At 41.9% G+C, this 20,607-nt stretch overlaps 1 long non-coding RNA gene across 2 annotated transcripts in view; it reads left to right on the forward strand.

Annotated features, from left to right (window-relative positions):
• Nucleotides 1-20,607, forward strand: part of LOC105941033 (noggin) — a 70,556-nt gene that overhangs the window by 24,025 nt on the left and 25,924 nt on the right. Inside the window, exon 2 of one of the 2 annotated variants that reach the window (XR_013098417.1) lies at nt 17,205-18,784. The exons of the other annotated variant lie outside the window; for it this stretch is intronic. This is a non-coding gene — a long non-coding RNA (noggin). Of the gene's footprint in view, nt 1-17,204; nt 18,785-20,607 lie in introns of those variants that run through there. 2 annotated transcript variants of the gene reach the window in all.

Genomic DNA, 20,607 nt, shown 5'->3' on the forward strand with positions numbered 1-20,607 from the left:
ACTCACATTTCACTGGAGAATTCTTTGGAACACAGAGGAGATCACGAGGTCCCGTTGTCACAAAAAGAGCCCAAATCATCATCTCTTCACATCTTGGTGAACACCTCCAACTTGTTCTCGTCCATCCAGAGGACGTTGTTCTAGAAGTCTTGTGGTTTGTTCAGATGAAGCTTCGTGAACTTGGCGGTGCATGCCATGTTTGGGCCATGTCCACACTAATACGTTTTTGTTAGAAAATGCATCTTTTTCTCTCCGTTTTGGCCTTCCGACCACACTGAGACGGCGTTTTTGGTCAAGGAAAACTGAGCTTTTTGAAAACACTCTCCAAAGTGGATACATTTGAAAACGAAGCTTTCGGAAACAATGATGCATTTTAGTCATATGATGCAGCTAAGGTGGCGGACGGCATTGTACAACAATTGTTTTGTTGCTCTCAATTTTGGCAGCCCTGTTAAAGATTAATGTCAGTTTGTACATACTCCAGATAAAACTTGGCGTGAAGTTTCAAAGAGCCGGAAAGTAAACAAACGGCAGACGGAAATGACACAGGTCGAATCTTACGTTTCACAGTACAGGAACGTAGCGTTTTCAGTGTGGATGAAAACAACTTTTGTTGTTTTCTAATTTATCCAGATTAGTGTAGACGTAGCCTTACAGAGAAGAGGCCTTCTCCTGGCAAACAAGCCATAAGTGTCCCGTCTTTTTCTCATCCGATTGTTCAGTCTGACGTCACTAGCCGTGTCTGGGCCTAAACTCCGCTGTAGGTCCATATATCAAACGATCACTATGGCATTACTGAGAGTTGAAAAACTGTCTAAAGTCTTTCATCTTTAATAAAATGATCAGCGTTCTGCTCTACCAGGTGTAACAATTGAGTTTAACATCCAGGCATCCATGAAAACGGAATTTATGACATTTAACGGAGTTAGAAGTTAGCAGGAAGTTAGCTCGCTAGCTTCTATCTAAATACAATATAGCATGTCCTGACTGCGGGGTTTTGGAAACAAATTAAAACGTACAGCTCTGTTATCACTTCCAGCATAAATGAAGACAGAAAACTAAACAGCAGTGACGTTTGTAGGGTTACTGAAGTTGGGCTAGCTGGTATATAATGATGTGCTACGTGACCGCTAGCGACACAGCTATGTTAGCATAATATAAACAAGCTAACTTTTTTTCCACTCGATAAAAGTTAACGTGAGTGTTCTCGGTGGTCAGGAACAAATGTAATCGCATGGCAGGATGCTGTAAAAGGACCAAACTTCAGCCAGGAGAACAACTGAGATAATCCATCCACAATACGAGGTTAGTCGTTCATATACTGCTGCATGGGCTGGGCTGTAGTTACATCCTAAGGTTTTAAAAACTGAGCTTAAATAAATGATTAGCGGTAATAAAAGCCGAGGGAGGTCAACAGTGATCACTGACTGTTTTAGGAGCTTTTTGAGATTAAATAGAAGAAAATACAAAACATTAAACATGTTAACAACACAAAAGCCATATTAAACGCAGACTACTTTAGGCCCGGAAGTAGTATTCGTCGCGTCATCACTGAACAACCGGATTGTACTGTCACGAACTTTAACCTTTAGCATGCTAACTTATGCTTGTAGGTAGGGCTGTTCAATATAACGATATATCGGATGACGATATAAAAACGTCTATCGTTTCATTTTATGCTATCCTTTGTTTCGTGGTGTCGCAAAATAAACTGTTTACGGTAATATATTTTCATCGTTCTGATGGTCACTGTAGTGGCTATATTAATTTCTTAAAGTTCTCTCTTTCTCTTATATTTAATATAACCACACTACAGACGGACAAGCGCCTGTTTTTATGTGTTGTCGTTAGCAACAACGACGGTAACACCATCGCATGTCCGCTTGTTTATGTTCCACATAAACCTTTCACAATAAAGCTCAAGATCCTGTTCAGACTTTTCAAAATAAACTGAATCACGTGAAAGAGCAGATCATTTACAGATGAGAATTGAAAAAAGAGCCGCCAGGTGCTAACAAATAAACCTTAGACTCAAACGTTAGAACAGGCTTTTCCCCGCAGCACGCCGTGTAATAAATACTCACAAAGAAAACGGCAGCCGTTACAACTTATGTCTAAAAATGTATCGTTTCATGCATCGGTTAAAACACTCGACTCAGGTACATGACGCGCAGCTGGAAACACTTCACGCAAGTCGAGCTGCACGAGATTCACAGAATTTACAGAAAAATGTTACATTTTTGTGATTTATATCGTTATCGGACGATAGATGTCTTATATCGGGATATGAGATTTTGGTCATATCGCACAGCCCTACTTGTAGGATCTGAGATGTAGCTCTTTTTCTTTGTGTGTAGATGAACAGGAGTTTTCACAGCGTTGCATAAAGCCATGTGATTGTTGTCTTTTTCACATGACTAAATATTGCTCACTGTTGTTAAGTCTTGGTAACAATGCATACTCATGTCTAGACCAGTCACTGTGCACGTGCATCTCTCAAAGGTTTCCTGTGTGCAGAGCAGGAGCTAAAAAAGACAGTTGGGTTCCAATAATGTTATTTAGTGTGGAGACAAACACACACATGGACAATAATAGAAACCATTAAAGTGTTCCTTTGGTCCCAAAGCACCTCATATAACAAAGTATACTGGCTTATCTTTGTGTGGAGTACTGGTTCCTAATGGAGAATTCAAAATGAGGTTCAGTTTAATTTACCATTCCAAATATTTGTTCCTTCCTGTCTACACGCGCAGACAGCTATACAGTTCATGACTAAACTAACAACAAACAGTACAAGCTCGATCTTATCAAATCTGTATTCTCGCTTAAATTTGTGGCATCCATGAAATTGAATGGCCAGAGAAAACAACGTAAAGGCTGCTCGTCTCTGCTGTATGCCGTGTATTTCTTTTTTCTTTTCACATCTCGTACATGGCTGTGAGAAACAACGAGTTGTGTTCTCTTCTGCATCACAGCCCACTCCATTAAAACCCAGTCCACATTAAAAGTACGCGGGTGTGACCGGCATAGAAAGGTCTTTATGGAATACGTGAACGCAGCTGGTGTCTGCAGCGGAGCTCCGTAGGTGCCGTGTTGGATGTCTTCACGTTTCGTTATGCGTGAGAAAAATGCTTGAGAAAAACAAACGGCGCACAGCCCGCAGCGGTGGAAAATGTCTTTGTTTCTGTGTTTATATGATGGTCTAATTTAAACTAAAACAGAACTCATTGGTACAAATTGCCTGTTAATTTTGCTTGTGTGCAGCACAGATGTTTGATTTCATGGTCCTATAATCTGCCCACAGGAATCCATCAAAAAACAGAGAGAAAAGAAGCCTAATAAAGTTTGTTTGTGGGGTGGGTTTGCTGTTACATGTCAAACCTAACGAAAGCTGTTCGTCAACTCTTTATAGCAGCAAATTAAGCTTTTTTTTTTTAACCACCTGAGCAGGTATGAGCTCTCACACAAGTAAAATAACCAACCCTTCTTTCTTTTTTGTCTTAGACTTTGACTGCAGGGCCCTTGGGAAGAATGTGTCTCCCACTAAAGCGTCACCTCTTAAAGAAAGCATATTGTGTTACATACAAACATGTCATTTGTGGGACACTGGGGTGGAAATGTCTCCCAAGGGAGCAATCAGACTGACTCCAGTTTTTTAAAAAGTCTCCTCTCTCTCTGCCACTCCTCATTTTTCAGACTCGGGGAATTGGTTGAAATTCTAGCTTTAGTAGTATTTGCCTCACCCGCACAGCTCGGTTACATTGATTAGAAATCAATTAACATTTTCCTGTTTGTAAGTCCCTTTGTAATTCGACTCCACTGAAGATAAATCAGACTGTGGACCGCTGTTTGCGCCTCACACGGGCTCGGCTATGCCTTTCGGGCTTTCTTTAATGGTTAAAAACAGTAAATGGAGAAATGAAACCACTGGCCGAATGAAATATGTTGATCGGCAAAACAAAAATTAATTGTTTGTAAACTCTGTAAATGCAATATACAGCGGTCCCTCGTTCACTGCAGGAGTTACGTTCTAAAAGTAACCCGCTATAGGTGAAATCCGCGAAGTAACCAGGTTTATTTTTTACAGTTATTACAGATGTACAGATGTTACAGTTGATGAACATTTTCACACTTTTCTCTCTTGTTTAAACACTCTAAAAAGTTCAAACCTTGGTAGAAAAATAAGTCCAGTATTATAGAAAGAAACCAAAGATCAAACCCTGTTTTCAGGTCCAGAACATGTGAACCGAGCAGCTGCCAGAGAATGCAACATTAATGAATCACTGGTACGGAAGTAGAGGAAGCAAGAAGAAGGAGCTGAGTAAAGTTTGACTTATCTGACTGTTTTGTTTCGCTTAATGCGCCTTATAATCCGGAAAACACGGTAACTTCTACCTTCCATTAGCATGTCAGGAAGTCCAACTTTTTGTGCGATGGTTAGCATCTTCCTCTGCCTTCTGGGAGCTACCGCAGCTGCTTTTGACGGTGCAAACGTTTCGTCGACAGTGTTGTTTGTTGGGGAGAAAACTTACAAACATACAGTGCAGCACTTCAGAGTCACGCTGTTAGCGATCGAAGATTTATGTAAATTTGATGAGCTGAACTCATTCTGTACTGTACAGGAGACACGGCGCGAGATTTTGACAATGGTCTGCAACCAATCAGGACGCAGGAGAAAATGCGCTGTATTAAAAAAAAAAAAGCACTCAAAATTGCACAAAAAAATCCGCAAAACAGCGAGCCTGCTGAGATTCTATTTTTAATTTCTTTCTCACCTTTCCAGGTAGTTTGTAACAAAATCCCATTATTTCTTGGAAGATGTAATAATGTAAGAACTTCATCCACTACAGCGGAAACCGTGGAAACCAAGCACGGCCCTGCAGCATCAGTAAGTAGCTAGGCTGTCCTGGTGGCCTGCCAGAGAGCCAAAACACCAAACTCCATCAGGAGAAAGTTGGATTGTTGTGCTGCTAAAGCCTCAGACCTGATATTAATGCTCACGTCTGCATCCGATTTTCTACCGGCCCAAAGATAACATCGGAGGGAATGCTAGACCCACTTTTCTTGATTTCTTGGTATAAATAGCCCCCCGCTTTTTATTGATGAAGAACAGGTCTGCTGTTTATAGAGATTTACTTTGCTATTAGCTGTGCTTCTCCTAACCCCACCTAAAGCCCACTTGGAGAATCACTGGTGCGGTGATTATGCCATGGAATTGATTTGTGTTTTACACTTTTATACTCCCGTACTGACGACTGGGACATGTAGGAATAGGATACAGCATCAGTTCATCATTTGTGGACCAGATTTACTTAAGTAACAACATTGAGGCTGAGCTCATAACCTGATCTTTAGAAAATCCTTCTCAAAAAAACAGTTAATTGACTTTTAATTAAAAGTTTTGAGAGAGAGACTTCAGGTTTTCGAAGTGGCTTCGGTGTGTAGCCCACAAACACAAGCCCGGTCCAGCCTGTTTATTCCAGCTACAGAAAGAGCATCTGCTTAGTACGACTGGGAAGCTGTGTAGGGTTGCACCCTAACATTTACACACTTGGCTTTGGCAACAAAGCAGCCATTGCTGTGGCAACCTCCGCCGGTCATTAAGCATAATTTGTCTGGTATCCCTGTGTTCAAAATGCACAAAAGAGGGTGAGTAAAGCCAGCATGAGGTTGTCTTCTGAGCTGTCATGTGGAAGGTGGTGAGGGCCCCATGCAGGGCAGACAGCGACAGAGAGGCTGGCCGAGCTCCCACAGGACCGCTTGGGGACAGAGGCAACCCGAGAGGGATGCCCCCCACCTTTCCCTCCAAATCCCACCTACAGTCACTGCACCACCACCCCCTCCCTGCAGCCGTGCATCTGACGGTTAAAACAACAGCCCCTGTGGTCAGCCAGGCTCCATATCTCCTACTGGATTTACGCATATTTCCCACCTCCCTTTTCTTACCCGTCTAATGCTTCGGCTCCATCCCCTTGTACCCAGGAATTATATTCCTTCTGCACTTCCTTCTGTAGTCAGGGCTCTTCTGCTGTTCTAGAAAAAAGGGCTTCTGCTGACAAGAAAAACTGTTGTCAGAAGCACTTCTTTGCTATTTGAATTGAAATGCCAGAAATATTCTCCAATGTTCCTGTGCAACATGAAAGGACAGTATGGTTGAAGATCACTGCAGGAACTACAGGTGCTTCATAGTTCTAACATTCAGAGTTAGTACCCCTTTTTTCCCATTTCTGAATAGCAGTAATCATTGTGAGAAGACTTATTCAATCTTCATTTTTAGCCCCACTGCTTCTTAACAAAAGCATTTTTGTGTGCTGTGATTGGTCTAAATGTAAGTCTACTTTGGATTTATCAAACGTGCATGAAGCACCAGTAACTCCCAGTGAAATGAAACTTATAACAGCATGTAGCCACGTAATCAGCAGCTCTTAAATTGGCCTAAAAATGGAGGACATTAAACTGCAGTAAGCTTCGGGATTTACCTGTGATAGTGTAACATAAAAATCGATAAACAGAGAAGAAAGGCAGAGAGAAAATCACAGGCACAAACAGGATGAAAGACAAAAGACCACAGCATAAAGTAAAGCTTAAATGCCAGCAGTTGGACTTTCTGGAGCAGAACCGTTTGGTCTGAAATGAATTTGCATTTCTGAAAAGGTAGATGCATTTGGAAACAGCTGTGAGGCTAACACAAACGTCTCTCTCCTTCCTCGTTTCCGTTGACATGTAACTATCGTGTGACGGCGCTTTCCTGGCCTCTCGCCTACTGCGTGCAGAGATGGGCTCCATCCTGCTGTGGGCCTGAACGGGATAAGAGAGTGCAGGAAGTGTTTTCATAGATGCACCAACATTTTTTGGTAGGAGTGGTCTTAAATCGTTGGTGGGTCAGAAAATGTTAAGCGCCTACTGCAGTGAACCTCTACAGTGATTCCCATAAATACATGTATGGATGGATGGGAGATGGATGTAATCTCCGAATAAAAAGAAATTAAGCGTATCCTAAAATTTCATTCAACTGTCGCTTATAACTGTGTTTGAGCCAAACACTGAGTTTCAGAGAGGTTTTTTTCTTCTCTTGGCTTTCATTGATGTCAGAATAGGTCACCTCTAAATGTATTCCATTAAAGTTTTCAAGGTAGGCCAGTTTGAAGTCGATGGTGTTGTAACTCCAGAGTTTGATACAAACTTTCACCTGCAGGAGAAAGCTGCTTGTGTCGTGAACGACTGAAGTGACAAAGCAAACAACCTCTGTCGTAAAACCATAAACCAATCATCATAAAACACATTCAGCACAGGCTGTAAAACATCTTTCTTTCTTTTTTTGCCTTGCTCTGTGTAGTTTGACTACTTGGGATGATTTAAACTGTTAACAAAGCCTGAAAGAGGATCGTGAACTAGTCTGAAAATAGCCTTCTGGGTAAGACTCATTCCAACCCTGCTCAATAATGAAAGTCAGCCCTGAAAAGGAGGACAAAAAGTGACTCTCACTCCTTGATGTCCACGTCTCAGATGAAGGCAACAATACTGTCACTTTTGTGGAACTGAGTGGACGTCTGGGGGTGTGAATAGGAGGTGGTGTGAGGAGCTGCCGCAGGCAGTAAAGTGATTACAGGTCTCTTCCTTTAAAGCCCACAGATCTGCCTGACGGTTCAGTTCAGCAGCAGCATAAACAGACCATGAAGTACTTTCCATTAAATACTTGTTTCTTTATTTAGTTTGATATTCTAATTCAAAGATTCTAAAATAACTGAGCCCCCAAATCATACCTGGGCTATTTCTAGGTTATTATTATTCGACTTTACTTTGAAAACGGGTGCAACGATTTATTAAAATGTGCAAACAAAAATGAAATGTATATGAAACGGTATACAATATGTACAGTATGTGCACAGCTCAAATGAGTGCCTTTATTCTGCAACACAGCCTGAACACTCCTAAGCTTCTTTGAGTAATGTTTCGTTAAAAACAAAGATGTTGTCCGTTCATATTTCATCGATTTTGAGAACATCTCCAACACTGAAATCCAGCCCCAAACCGTGACCGAGCCTCCACCGTGTTTTACAGGTCAAACCCATCACTGCATCAGACCCAGTCACTGATTTTCAGTCGTGTTCTTGTGTAATTTTGCATAACTTTGGCTTCTTTACACCCATCCATCCACTGAGACCAGTTTTGATGATGCTTCAGTGAACAGATGGGAGTAAATGAAGCTCCAAGTGCGTCTTTCAGGTTCTGCATTAGATCTTTGCTGGACTATGGCTCTGAGATACTTTAGATATGTGAGATAACTGAGAGTTTTTTGGTTTGTTGACAAGATTTCTTTGCTCTTTCAGCATCACGCTGTTTGTGCAGAAATAGTGTTTCATGCTGTCAAACTGTGATATATTTGGCAGTTTTTGTATATTTAACTAATGAAGGGGATTCAATTATGTGTTTTTGCAACAGGCTGCTAACACCGTGCTTAAAAATACAGTTTAAAATATGTTCTTCAAGCCTTCTGTTATGTGTGAATACAACACTAGCTCAGTCTTTGCGTTGGCTGCTTTTTACAGCTCCGTGTTAAATGACAAAAATTCCTCTGAAAATGATCAGGTACAAGGACCGGACTGAGAATGAGTGAAAAAGCAGCTGATGTCCGTGGAAAACTGAAAGACCTTCAGGAAACCTAGAGTAGTCCTTGCACAGTACTGGGAAAACTCTTGAAATTCAGTTAATAACAATAATTTTAATGCCTAGGTTTAGTTTTTTTAATGCTAGAATGAAATCATTACAGCCTTCATGACTGACACAAAGTGACACAGAGCAGCTACTGAGATGAAATTGAGCTATGAAGTCATGTGTTTGACGCCCATCGCTCTGCGGCGCTGGACCGCCGGCCAGCGAAAGTGACTGCCTGTCTACTCGCCTGCTTTGCCTCTCGGTTGTTTGACACGTTGAAGCCACATGGAGGAACGCTGACCCTCTGGCCCGGATCTGCTGCCGCTGCTGTGCGAGCTGTGGAGGTGAGTTGGGAAGCTCCTGGGTGGCAGGGCAACGCGCGGGGCCTCCCTGGCTGGCGCCTGTAATTTTACCTTCCCATTCATCAGCCAGAGATATTAATAATAACAGCACATCTGGATTCACTTTACTGTCTCATGTTAACCCTTTCTACAGCGCTGCTTCTGGGCTCAGCCCCAAACCCCCCACTCCAACTAAAGACCCATTGCTCTTGCTGTCAGTCTTCGTTTCTCTGTCTCATCTACAGCTGCAGTTTCCTTTTTCAGCGTCACACAAAGCCGTCTCCCTCACCTGAAACGCTGTGTGCTAGCACCAGTTTTCCCTCCAGTTTTTCAGAAGAATTTGCATTCGATTTTTACAAAATTTTAGGTACATGCTTTTAGATGTAAATGTATAGATATGCATTTTATACTGCGCAAAAAAACCACTATAGCTGTGATGATGCTCTGCAGTACTAACAATGAACTCTGCTGCAGCCTATTTCCATTAAAACTGGACTCTGCAAGACTTTACTGTCAAAGAAACCCTCACAAGTCAAAGCATTTGTTTACACAGTTACCATCCTACCCATTTTGCATCGTGTGTTACTTAAGTGACCAACTGTGGTTGGAACCTGAAGTTCCCATAGCTGCAGTTTCTCCGATGGCCTCTAGGGGCTGGTTTCAGAAACGACTCCATTCCAGCCTCACTGGTTACAATGTCTAACACTAGAGCCAAAATAAATATGTTTAGGGCCTGGTGCAAAAGCATTTATGGTTTCATAAAAACTGCAAGGGTGTAAAGAGCTTCATGTTACACACCATTTTTAACTGCACTGTGGCTGAAAGATTTTAAGGTGTGTGGCATGGCTGGTTTGTCTGGCAGGTGTAGATCTGTGGATCATGTTTGTGGTGTTTGGAGCATTTTTAATCCTGCTGCACAGTTAATTATTAGAACCGATTACCCATGAAGAAAATTTAAATTGTGATTAGTTTTATGTTTTGTATGTTACTTAGCACTAAGCATCTGTGTTGTGACCTATACGGTCTCTGGATGCCGCTTGCTAATGTTACAGTAGCTGATGTCTTGGTATTCCAGCCCTTTTGTCAGAATTTGCTCATTTCTGGCCAAAGAGAAACAAAGGTTGCGATGGCCGTCGAACATTTCAGTCATTGTTACTTGTTCAATGCACTGAACTGAGATTAAGACCCAACTTAGAGTTTTGTAGAGTGAACGATGTCGCCTACATAAGCGGCCCGTGTCGTTGCTGGCATTTTTGCTTGTGCTGGTGATTATGTGTTAATAACCATTTAAAAATATGTGATTACAACAAAAAGGAGCAACAAAAAATGCCAGGAGTGTTTTCTTTCCTGGCTTTTTTTCCACAGCTTTTTGCTGTGATCAGTTTCATTTTCAGGGACGAGCATATTTGTCCCACAAGCTTTTCCCTTCACATCTATTCCGGTTCAGCAATGTCCCTCCTGGAATTTGCTGATGTTTGTGAGGATTGTATGTGATACTGTGTTGAGAGGACAATTGTTATATTTTCTCACTGATAAATCCCCAAAAACTGCTGTGGAAAAATGCACAGGAGGGATAATGGGTACTGACCAGGTCGGTCAGCAAAGTTGCGAGCTGTATCAACACATTTCCCGGGGAATCCACGACATAGATGCCCCACTGAAGCGTGAATCCCCAGTAAACCCCAATATAGGATTTTTGTTAAGGATCAGTTTGATTGTAGCAATGTCCAGTCATTAAAAAAAGCACTGTAGTTTGTTTCATTTGCACATGAGATAATTTATTTAATGGTTGCCCAAGCCGTTAGCCGTTGCCCGAGTACTGCTCCTGCTATAACTCTGTATGCACAAGTGTGTATAGACACCTCTGCACGGAGGCCGAGTAAATCACCATGCTGAGCTGTCTATAGGTGGAGCCAGGGTCCTGCGACTGGCCGCCAGGCTTGGCTCCGCGCCCGTCGCCTGAGCCTCCTGCTGGTGGCAACAGGTGACAGAGGTCTGCTGTGTGTAGAGCTGACAGCCCCCTCACAACGCATAGAAACACTTGCTTCATTACCAGACCCTCCCCCCTCTCCTAAGTGTAGAGGGAGCGCGACTGGGAGACGGACGAGGGCAGAGTGAGGCTTTACTGCTGTTTCTGTGGCACTAAATACGGGTTTGAGAGGAGGCAAAAGCTCAGTGTGCATCACTCATCTGCTCATGAGTCAACACTCATGATGTCACACGCTGCCGTGCCAGTCTCACACACAACTATACTGTATTACCAATTTTCGTATAAAAGGCCTTATTTATTAAAAAAAGGGGAGAGTCGGCTCTTTTTCCATGCAGTGGACTGAGCCGTACCTCCCAGAGAGTCCCGACTGTTAAACCATCGTGCCACAAACAACCTGCTAAAAACACTTATTTCTCCCATACAGAAATAAACACTGGCCAATTAGTGTTCTTATTTTTGGACCTGTATTAGCTGCCAGAGGAGTTGAAAATATAACCAACCAGACGTGGCCTGACACGGACGACTGCAGTGCCGCTCGTCCTCCGTCTCCACGCGGACGTCCAGGAGCTGCTTTAGCTATCGGGCCTGTGCGTCGGCCTCCAGGATAGTTTACGTCTCTGAAATGAATCCTCGCGGTGGGAACAATAGCGCCACTATTATCCAGCACAGAGAGGGATGAATTCACTGGAGGACAGGTCATCTTGATTTATGAAGTGTGAATTAGGAGCTGAGAGTTTGAGACCGAGGTGGGGTTGTTGGGGGGCGCAAGGGGGCTGCATGGTACAAACAGCCGTCTGTGTTGTAGAGGCTGGAGACACCACAACCCCTCTTCTCCCCACCACCACTACTATTACTACTACTACTACTACTACTACAGTCTGACTCTTGGCCTGTTTGCTCTTTCAAAGAAGAAATGGCCTCAGCCTTGGCTTAAAATGATCTGCAGAAATGTGTCCAGATCGCCACGTGGAGATCGGCGCACCGACTCCGCCTGGGTGCTGAAATAAACTAAATGTCCTTCTGGCTGCAGAGGACGCCTGCTGTGTCTCTGCGCCTGTCGTCAGGCTTCATTTATATCACTCGGCAGGTTGATGGAGTACTGTATCATCCATCAAGAGCGCGAGTATTTACTTTGATTCCAGAAAAATAAAGGCTGATCTAAAACTGCTGGCACTGGTGCTTCCTTAAAGGGACAGTTCACTCTAAAATCTGCATGGTCTGCATGCTTTTTATCCATCTTGATTCGCTTTGGTGTGACTTCCCCAGTTTTGGCGACACTGTGCTGGAAATGTGTCTCCCTTCTGGTGATGTTTAAAGTGACTGAAAGAAAAAGCATTCAAAAATGCCAAATGTATGTGCAGAAGGAAGTCTACATGCTCACGGCACATCTATGGAAGCCCATTTCGCCACTAAAAACAAAAAGTATCCATAACTTGAAATTTTGAGTTATTTTCTTGAAATTTTGAGTTAACAACTCGAAATTTCGAGTTGGCTCTGCCAATCGGTAATCTACGTGATTGATGTCATTTTCTTGTTACCCGGAAGGATACAGTGCGGAGGAATGCGCACTCAAAACCGGATCGCAACAAACCGGCGCTTTCGAGAGTACGTTTGCTGATAGTAACGCCATGTGATTCAGCTAATAGCTCAAGGATTTCATCATTTGTGAAGCTAGCTGTAGTTTAGCTGTAGCATTTGTAGCTGAGGGCTTCAGCTTCCGGGTAACAAGGAAATGACATCATTCACGTAGATTACTGATTGGCAGTGCTAACTCAAAATTTCAAGAAATTAAGTCAAAATTTCGAGAAAATAACTCTAAATTTCGAGTTATGGATACATTTTTTTGTTTGTTTGTTTTTTAGTGGCGGAAATGGGCTTCCATACATATCAGTGATATCCTCTTCAACTTTAAAGTCAGCTAGCTGCACGCTTCCTTTGGGTGGCAGATGTAATTGAGTGGAAGGTTATAATAACAGTTCCAGTGAAGCTGTTCACAGTATTTTTGTTTTGTTTTTATAATATATTTTTTGTTGGTCACGACTGCTCAATGACGACATCGCTGCTCAGTTTTTCAGATACTTGTTGTTTGGGTGCTTTGAGCATCATTTAATGAGGCAAAGCTGCAGTTCTTCTCGCATTATTAAATAAACTTGATTTTATGGTCATCCGTCGTCTTCTGACCAGTCCAAGACCGAAGAGATCCGGCTTTTATTGTAAGAGCAGGAACCATTATTTATGTCTACATCTGCAGGAAAATGGTTTGACTGCAAGAAAGATTGTTCTCAGAGTTATAAAGTGGAGCAGATGCTTTCCTCCTAGTGCTGCTGAGATGTGGTGATTCCAGAGGAACAGATGCACGTGTTTGGATGAACGTTATCAGACGGCTGCACCAAAGTTTATAACACTCAGCTCTGGAAAACTGTCACAAGAGCCATTATTTTCTGTCTAGTTGCTACAAGCACCAGATAAACTGCACAAATACGGCATTCACATTTACACTAGAGAGGTATTTGTGCTCGCTCACATGGGACCGACCACTGCGGCACCACGCTGGACGACAGCTTGTTGCTTTATGGCACAATCTCGGCCTGAGAAAACATTTCCTGTTTGTCCTGCGTGCTTATGCGTCATAATGTAGGTTTCTGATATGATAAGACTATATTTAATATTTAAATTCAGACCTCGACAAATGTTTCTTTTCCCAAATGACAATTCAGAATACTGTAAAAATTATAAAAGCTGCAGGACAAATGGATGTGCAAAGTAAGCCAACGATTCTGGGGGAAAAAAGTTAAAATAAGCCATAGTTCAAGATTTACGAGCAAAAACGTAAAAATACTTGTTACAGCGCCACAGGCCGACCCGTCAGAGTAATACCTGTCAGCTGTCCCTTTGCTGCTGAGCTGAGATGTTGTTTTTCATCTTAATGGCACCGATTAACTCGACTCTCGGTCCTCCATACGCCTGAATACACAATCAGTCGTCTGAGTAATTACTCAGCACTTTGTTCAGAGTTTTGTTTTAACGACTTTGTTCGCACGCAGAGTTTTCTGTCTGTGAAAACTTTATTGAGGACTGGAGTGAACACACTCTCACCAGCCTTCAACCTGTGGGAAAAATTAGCTAAATGCTAATTGGGTAATTATACCGCTTGTTTAAATCCACAGATGTTTCACAGCGTGAGCGCATTCTCCACAGCCTGAAGATGATTCATTTGAATAACGTGTTGTTTGATTTGGATAATGATATTCTCGGTTGTAGAGTCAATAATTCCACCTCGTGTCAAACTGTGATTGTTAACGAATATCCTCTTATTTTATTAACAGACTAAAATGAAATTTTCACCGTGGATTTTTTTTAAAGACACTCTGTTAAGCTGAACGTCGCGACAAAAATGTTATCAGGCTGCTGAACGGCAGCTATCAGCCACTATCTCTTCCATCAGGCACAGGGCTGAACTGGTCTGAATGTGGGTTTTAACACTGCTGTGAATAGCCGGGTAACTCGAGCTGTAAAATTCTTTAATGGAACATTAATAGTGTGGCATGAAAAAATGCAGTGTGCCATCGGACTGATGATCAGTGGTCTGAAGGAGCAATTAATTTAAATTAAGCTCACAGCAGGAGTGATTATGGCAACTAGGTGCTGTTGGATTGCAGAGGAATGGAAAAAGTGCTAAACAAACAAGCAATTTGCACACCTCCCAAGTGCCAGAGCAAACAGAATAGCACCCACTCCGTGTCTGTGTGTATTCAGCTTGGCAATGCAGCCTCAATCAGCACAAGGTGTGAAACAACGTGCTGAGGGAGATAAAGTGTGTGAAAGGTGCTTTGTGTTGTCTGTGTGACACTGTAAGCTTTACCTGAAGACAGGACGAGGAGCCTCGAACGCCCGCTTGCCTGGCTGATATTTTTCCAAAGTAGACTTTTCCAAATATGTCAGATTTTTTTTCTGCTCTGCTTTTGCAGGGATGAAAGCTGAATCTTAATCTTCAAGTCCCTTCTGTTGTGTTTCTACCCGAGCATGACTTTTCTTGGTAGCACTGCTGAATGTGGCTGCCAGAACACAGAAGTCTGCTTTTCCTCACTAAATGAGAAATCAGCAGGGAATGGTACAGTGACCTGTGATCAGCTCAAACGTGGAGATTCATTTTTAATGTAAATCCTTAAGCGCAGGTTTAAAAGTCAAGGACCAGACCCTGCATTTAAAAGAAAAAAAATACAGGTAATTAGATGGGCCAGTTTATTAGCCGGGGAGGAAAAAGTGTTTGGTTAACTTAGGGATAGAAAAAAAGTCAGTTAAGCAGGCGTCTGTCTCATGTAGGCTGACTTTATAAGGAGGAATAATTCACTATCAAAATGTCCCTGTGGTAAAACAGTAGGAAGGGATTAGAAGAAACCAAAACAACTCTGCGTTAAATGAGCCTGGCAATCCACATGACACTTAATGAGAACCATATTTGCACTTCACTCGAGCGGCCCCATTACAAACAGAATATTCCAGTGTGTGTCAAATATTATTCCTTAAAAGAATGAACATGTCAATTCCAATTTAACATTTCCCTAAGTATGTAAAAAAGTATTGCGAGTGAGTTTGAACGCATCGCTTTAATTCTCCAAAGGAAAATGTGCAATTGAGCATTTCTATTTTCTATTTTTTATTAGACTGCACGTTAAATTCTGCGATTTCTTGATATCTGATGCTTGGTGCTGTTTGCATGCGTGCAGAGTTTAGTCTGCACTGTCCCGCATGTGAATGCGCTGGATTGAGCAGATCTGTCAAGTGTGTTTAGGAGCGATGGTTTATGATACGTGCTGGTCAGATGAAAAATATAAGGGGTGACATTTTCCAGACTTTTCACCATCATTTGACCATAAACTAAATGAGTCGTGTGCTCAAGTGCTTGTGTGAATTAGCTCATTCAAATTGAAACAGAGATGCATTTATCTTAAGCGGATGGTTTATGGCTGATGTAGCAGCTGGCTAAGTTCTTCCATTAAATTATTTTTCAAAGAATGATTCTCTGAGCATGAGTTTAGACAGGTTCACAAATTGTGATACTTTCCATGGCTGCCGCTTAGCGAGCGTTGTTTATTTGGGAGCTAATTTGGCTGGCTTTATTGAGAGGCTCGCTGTGGCGCTGGTACAGGCAGAAATATTGTCCCACTTGAGCTGGACACATGCAGTAAATACACTGCAAAAAGTGTAGTTAACAGGCCATTTCATCTGATATTCAGGCTGTAAATCACGCTTTTCTTCAAGCAAGCAAAAGGTTGAGCTGGATTTGATGTGATTTTGTTTGTATGAAACACACTGCACAGGAAACAATCTGTCATTCAACTGAATGTGTGTGTATATTTTTTTCCTGCGATTTAAGATTGTTAAAATAATCTTGACAGCATTTTGCCAGTCCTTCATCAGATATGTGCACACATCACTATTAAACTTAAGGTGGTCTTTCTTATTCGCACGAGTCCATCAGATAGAAATATTCAAGACATTTTCATAAAATCATCATTTTATTGTTGAATTTGTGTGTTCCAATATGTTTGCACAGCAACAAGTCTTTAATGAATAGCCACAGTGTTGCTTATTGTAAATTTATTAGGAACTGAGAAGTCTAACATTTGGTTTGAGGTTCGGTTCATTTAAGCTGTGCCAGTAAGTGTATTACACGCCCTAAATAAAACAAATCATTCTGACGGCACATAACCGGCTTTTTTTTAAATTGTTATTGTCATTAATATTGATTGGCTAAAACTCGCACTAGGTGAAAACAGATCAGAGTTTTGGGATCCTGTAATATGCATTTCTAATGGTGGAATCTAAATTTTCTTTGTGTGTCCTGAAACTTTACAGTGTGAAATATTTTATATTTCTAATCCAGCCAGCAGTGTAAAAAAAATAGTGTTCACATCCTCCAGCTAAATAAATGTTGATGTAGTTTGTTACATTTGACTGATTTTTGATGCATTAACATGTATGTATGTCTGTATTACTTGCTGTTACAAATTAAAGTTGATCTAATAAATGACATGTCAAAATGCTTTGTATTATATTTTTTCTTTCTTTGTATTACTGCTGTTAATAAGCAATACAAATATAGCTTTTAACTTCATGGTGTAAATAATAAACATTAACAAAACTGTTTGTGTAATAAAACTTTCTCTGAGGTGTTTAAGTAAAGTTGTCGTTACTAGTTTGTATTTTTTCATGAGGTGTTCTGGGAGCCTGCTGCAGAGGCTCGCAGCAGAAGGATTCACCAGATGACCAACACCCCTGATGAATGAAAGCCTGGTTTAAGAAAGTCTGGAAAACCGACAGGGGGCGTCTCCTCTCCCTCCGTCCCCCGCCTCCCCCTCCGGCACCCTCCTCCAGTGTGGTGGAAGAAGGAGGTATTGGGGATCTCCTCCTAGACAACAAACCCACATTCAAAGAGGGGCACACGAATTACATCACGCTCCGTGCGGAGGATATAACGGAGGTTGCGAGTTACGCTCAGCGCTTTTCTGCAGAGGACACAAGTGGAGCATCATGCCGAGCAGAGGCGCGCGAAGCTCGAGGACGCATGATCTGATCTTTGCCTTTAGAAGTCGTTTCCACTAATGCTTCGTGGAACAATCTTTTATTTCTATCGCGGATTTTTATCATGGGAATCTGAATATTAAGGGACTCTAGAGGCCCACGTTTGGATACGGCTCACGCGTAATTGCGCACAAGTGGACAATAAGCAGCTCCGTGTGCGTGAGGATCTCATCGATGAACATGGATCAGTCTCACCAGTGTATTGCCATGTATCTGCTGGTGCTGTCTCTCGGACTTGTGATGGATAGAGGGATTTGTCAGCACTACTACCTTCTCCGTCCCATCCCGAGTGACAGTCTGCCGCTGGTGGAATTAAAAGAGGACCCGGATCCTGTCTTTGACCCCAAGGAGCGAGATCTTAACGAGACTGAATTAAAGAGCATCCTGGGAGACTTTGACACTCGTTTTTTGTCCGTGTTACAGCCCACGGAGGACAAATTCACCGGGAACGATGAGCTCGACGACTTCGAGATCCAAAAGCCGGGGGGAGTACTCCCGAAAGAAATCCGAGCGGTGGATTTTGACATCCAGTTCGGCAAGAAGCACAAGCCCAGCAAGAAACTGAAGCGGCGCCTGCAGCAGTGGCTGTGGGCCTACTCATTCTGCCCGGTCGTGTACACCTGGACCGACCTGGGGAACAGATTCTGGCCGCGGTTTGTGCGAGTGGGCAGCTGCCTGAGCAAACGGTCTTGTTCTGTTCCGGAGGGGATGGTGTGCAAACCTGCGAACTCTACCCACCTGACGATACTGAGATGGAGATGCGTGCAGAGGAAGGGGGGGCTAAAGTGCGCCTGGATACCGGTGCAGTACCCGATCATTACAGACTGCAAATGCTCCTGTTCGAGTTAAAACACAAGACTCTGAAGATAAATTATAAGCTCAGTATTTTTTTTTCCAAATCTCTTTCACGTGCACTACCGAGTGTAGGAATGTATTTTCTGTATATGCGGTGCCACGCAGTTATATAACTCCATGTACAAAATCAGTATTATTTGTAACCAGAGTCTACTTTATTTGTGGAGAATATTGGTTATATATTTTGTATTTATGGAGCGATAGAGCCACGTAAGGACTTGCTGTTTTCAAAACGCGGACGCAGCGAATCGACCTCAGAGTTAAACGTGGATTATTGATACAGTTTTGTGTCAGTGACTTGTTGTTATCCTGTAAATTTAAGGAAATGTGCTATTTATTCTTTATATTCGTACAATAAAACGACACTGAAATGATTTAAACATGATTTTCCTTTACTTCTTATCACTTTTATACCCAATCTGAGCGATTACACATTAAGTCACCTGCCACATTACGCACAGCCTGTAGTTCCCACGCTAAAACCATTTTACGCATCGTGTTCTTATTACAGTTATGGTGGCTGGCCTTCCCTGTCTTACAGCTTATTTCATAACAGTACATAATTATAGAACCAGACGGAGATTTGGCTATAAAACTACTCATTATTGGGGGGAAACGTTTCTCATGGTATCATATTGGTCTTATCAGTAGTCAATTATCACTTTCTGATTTATATACAACAGGTCACTGGTTCTCTTCAGTTAGCCAGAACTATCTTATCAGTGCTAAGGCTGTCAGTCACACATCGGGTCCTTTACAAGCTGATTATAGAAGAAGTCTCACATGTCTCACTTTCTTTCATCTGCACAAGCCCTCCTCCTCATTTTCAGCCCAGCAGGAGATTTGCTGGAGAATCAGAGGCTGATACTACATGACTGTTAATAAGCTGACACCATTAAAATCTGGATAAAGTATTTTCTTCATAGTGCAGTTTGTTCATTAAAGGTCTGATGTCTCCTGGGTAAATACTGAGCGTGCAAAAGAGCTAAACATACAAAAAAGCTCAACTTTCTTTACAGTTAGGAAAGAGATTACAGTCAGTAAATATGCACAGAAACAATCTGATTAAAAATTAAGATTAAACACAATGATGGGGAATATTTTCCTGTAGATGATGGGAAGCGCTCAATTTGAGCATAATTTTGCAGCCTTGCACACATTCAGTTGCAAATATCAACGTGAGTCATTATAAACATGCTCAATTTATTTAAATCAGGGAAGAACGTGGCATAAAATATTGCATTACAGTCTTGCGTTCATTAGCTTTATATTGCATAGGTATATAAGGCAGTAGTGATGACAGGTTACGTGCTTTACTCAAAAATGAAAATACTTTTTAGGCAATAGATGAATGATGTGAAGAATCACGGTATAATTCAAAGATTGCATATACTTGTCATTACTTCATAACACTTCCAATACATAATTTCAATCTAAGGCTTTACTCGACATTGTGGTACTGCAGTTTTACTGTAAATGACAGAGCTGGGTTTTCTTCCCTTTGCTGTGTAACACACAGTAATGCATCTTCTTACAAACAGTGATTTTATCCCAGTCGCTCTGAATCAGTAAAGGCATCTGTGTGTGAACTTTGTGTGAATTATTTTGAATTTAGTGGGAAAAGACTTATACAGTTTACAGCTGTATTAAATAATCTGTATATTCTGTAATGGCCTATCAAAACATAATGGGCCTTTTCAAAGCTACACGGTGTTAGATTTTAACAGCATTGCATTAAAAAGAAATATTGTGGCGGTCTTGTTCATTGTTATTCAAGCTGACATCTTTATATCTTTTTTTTTTTAACTTTGGCACCGCCGCTAAAATCCAAGGGATGCTCTGTGTGTTTGATCACAGCTGTAGGGTTTATAATATGAATAGTTTTAATGTAGCGTTTCTAATCGTTTTGTGGAGCTGCTTCTGTCTCACACTGACTGAGACAACCCCCCCCACCCCTCAGTTGTTCCAGAGCCTCAGTCGGGTAGACAGTGGGGCACCAGAAAGCCTGTGTTTTGTTTTAGTTGTGTTTAGTCGGTAATGATGCTCCTTAGCCTCAGAGCCAGCTCTGCACATATGCATGCAGCAGACAAATCCCTGCACTTGTCACCGGATGGTAACCTAAGGCCAAAAATTTGTACGACGCATCTTCAATAAAGTCGTCGTGTAGCCTTTGATGTATGT

This window comes from Maylandia zebra, linkage group LG4 (assembly GCF_041146795.1).
Source record: "Maylandia zebra isolate NMK-2024a linkage group LG4, Mzebra_GT3a, whole genome shotgun sequence".
Lineage (NCBI taxonomy): Eukaryota > Metazoa > Chordata > Actinopteri > Cichliformes > Cichlidae > Maylandia > Maylandia zebra.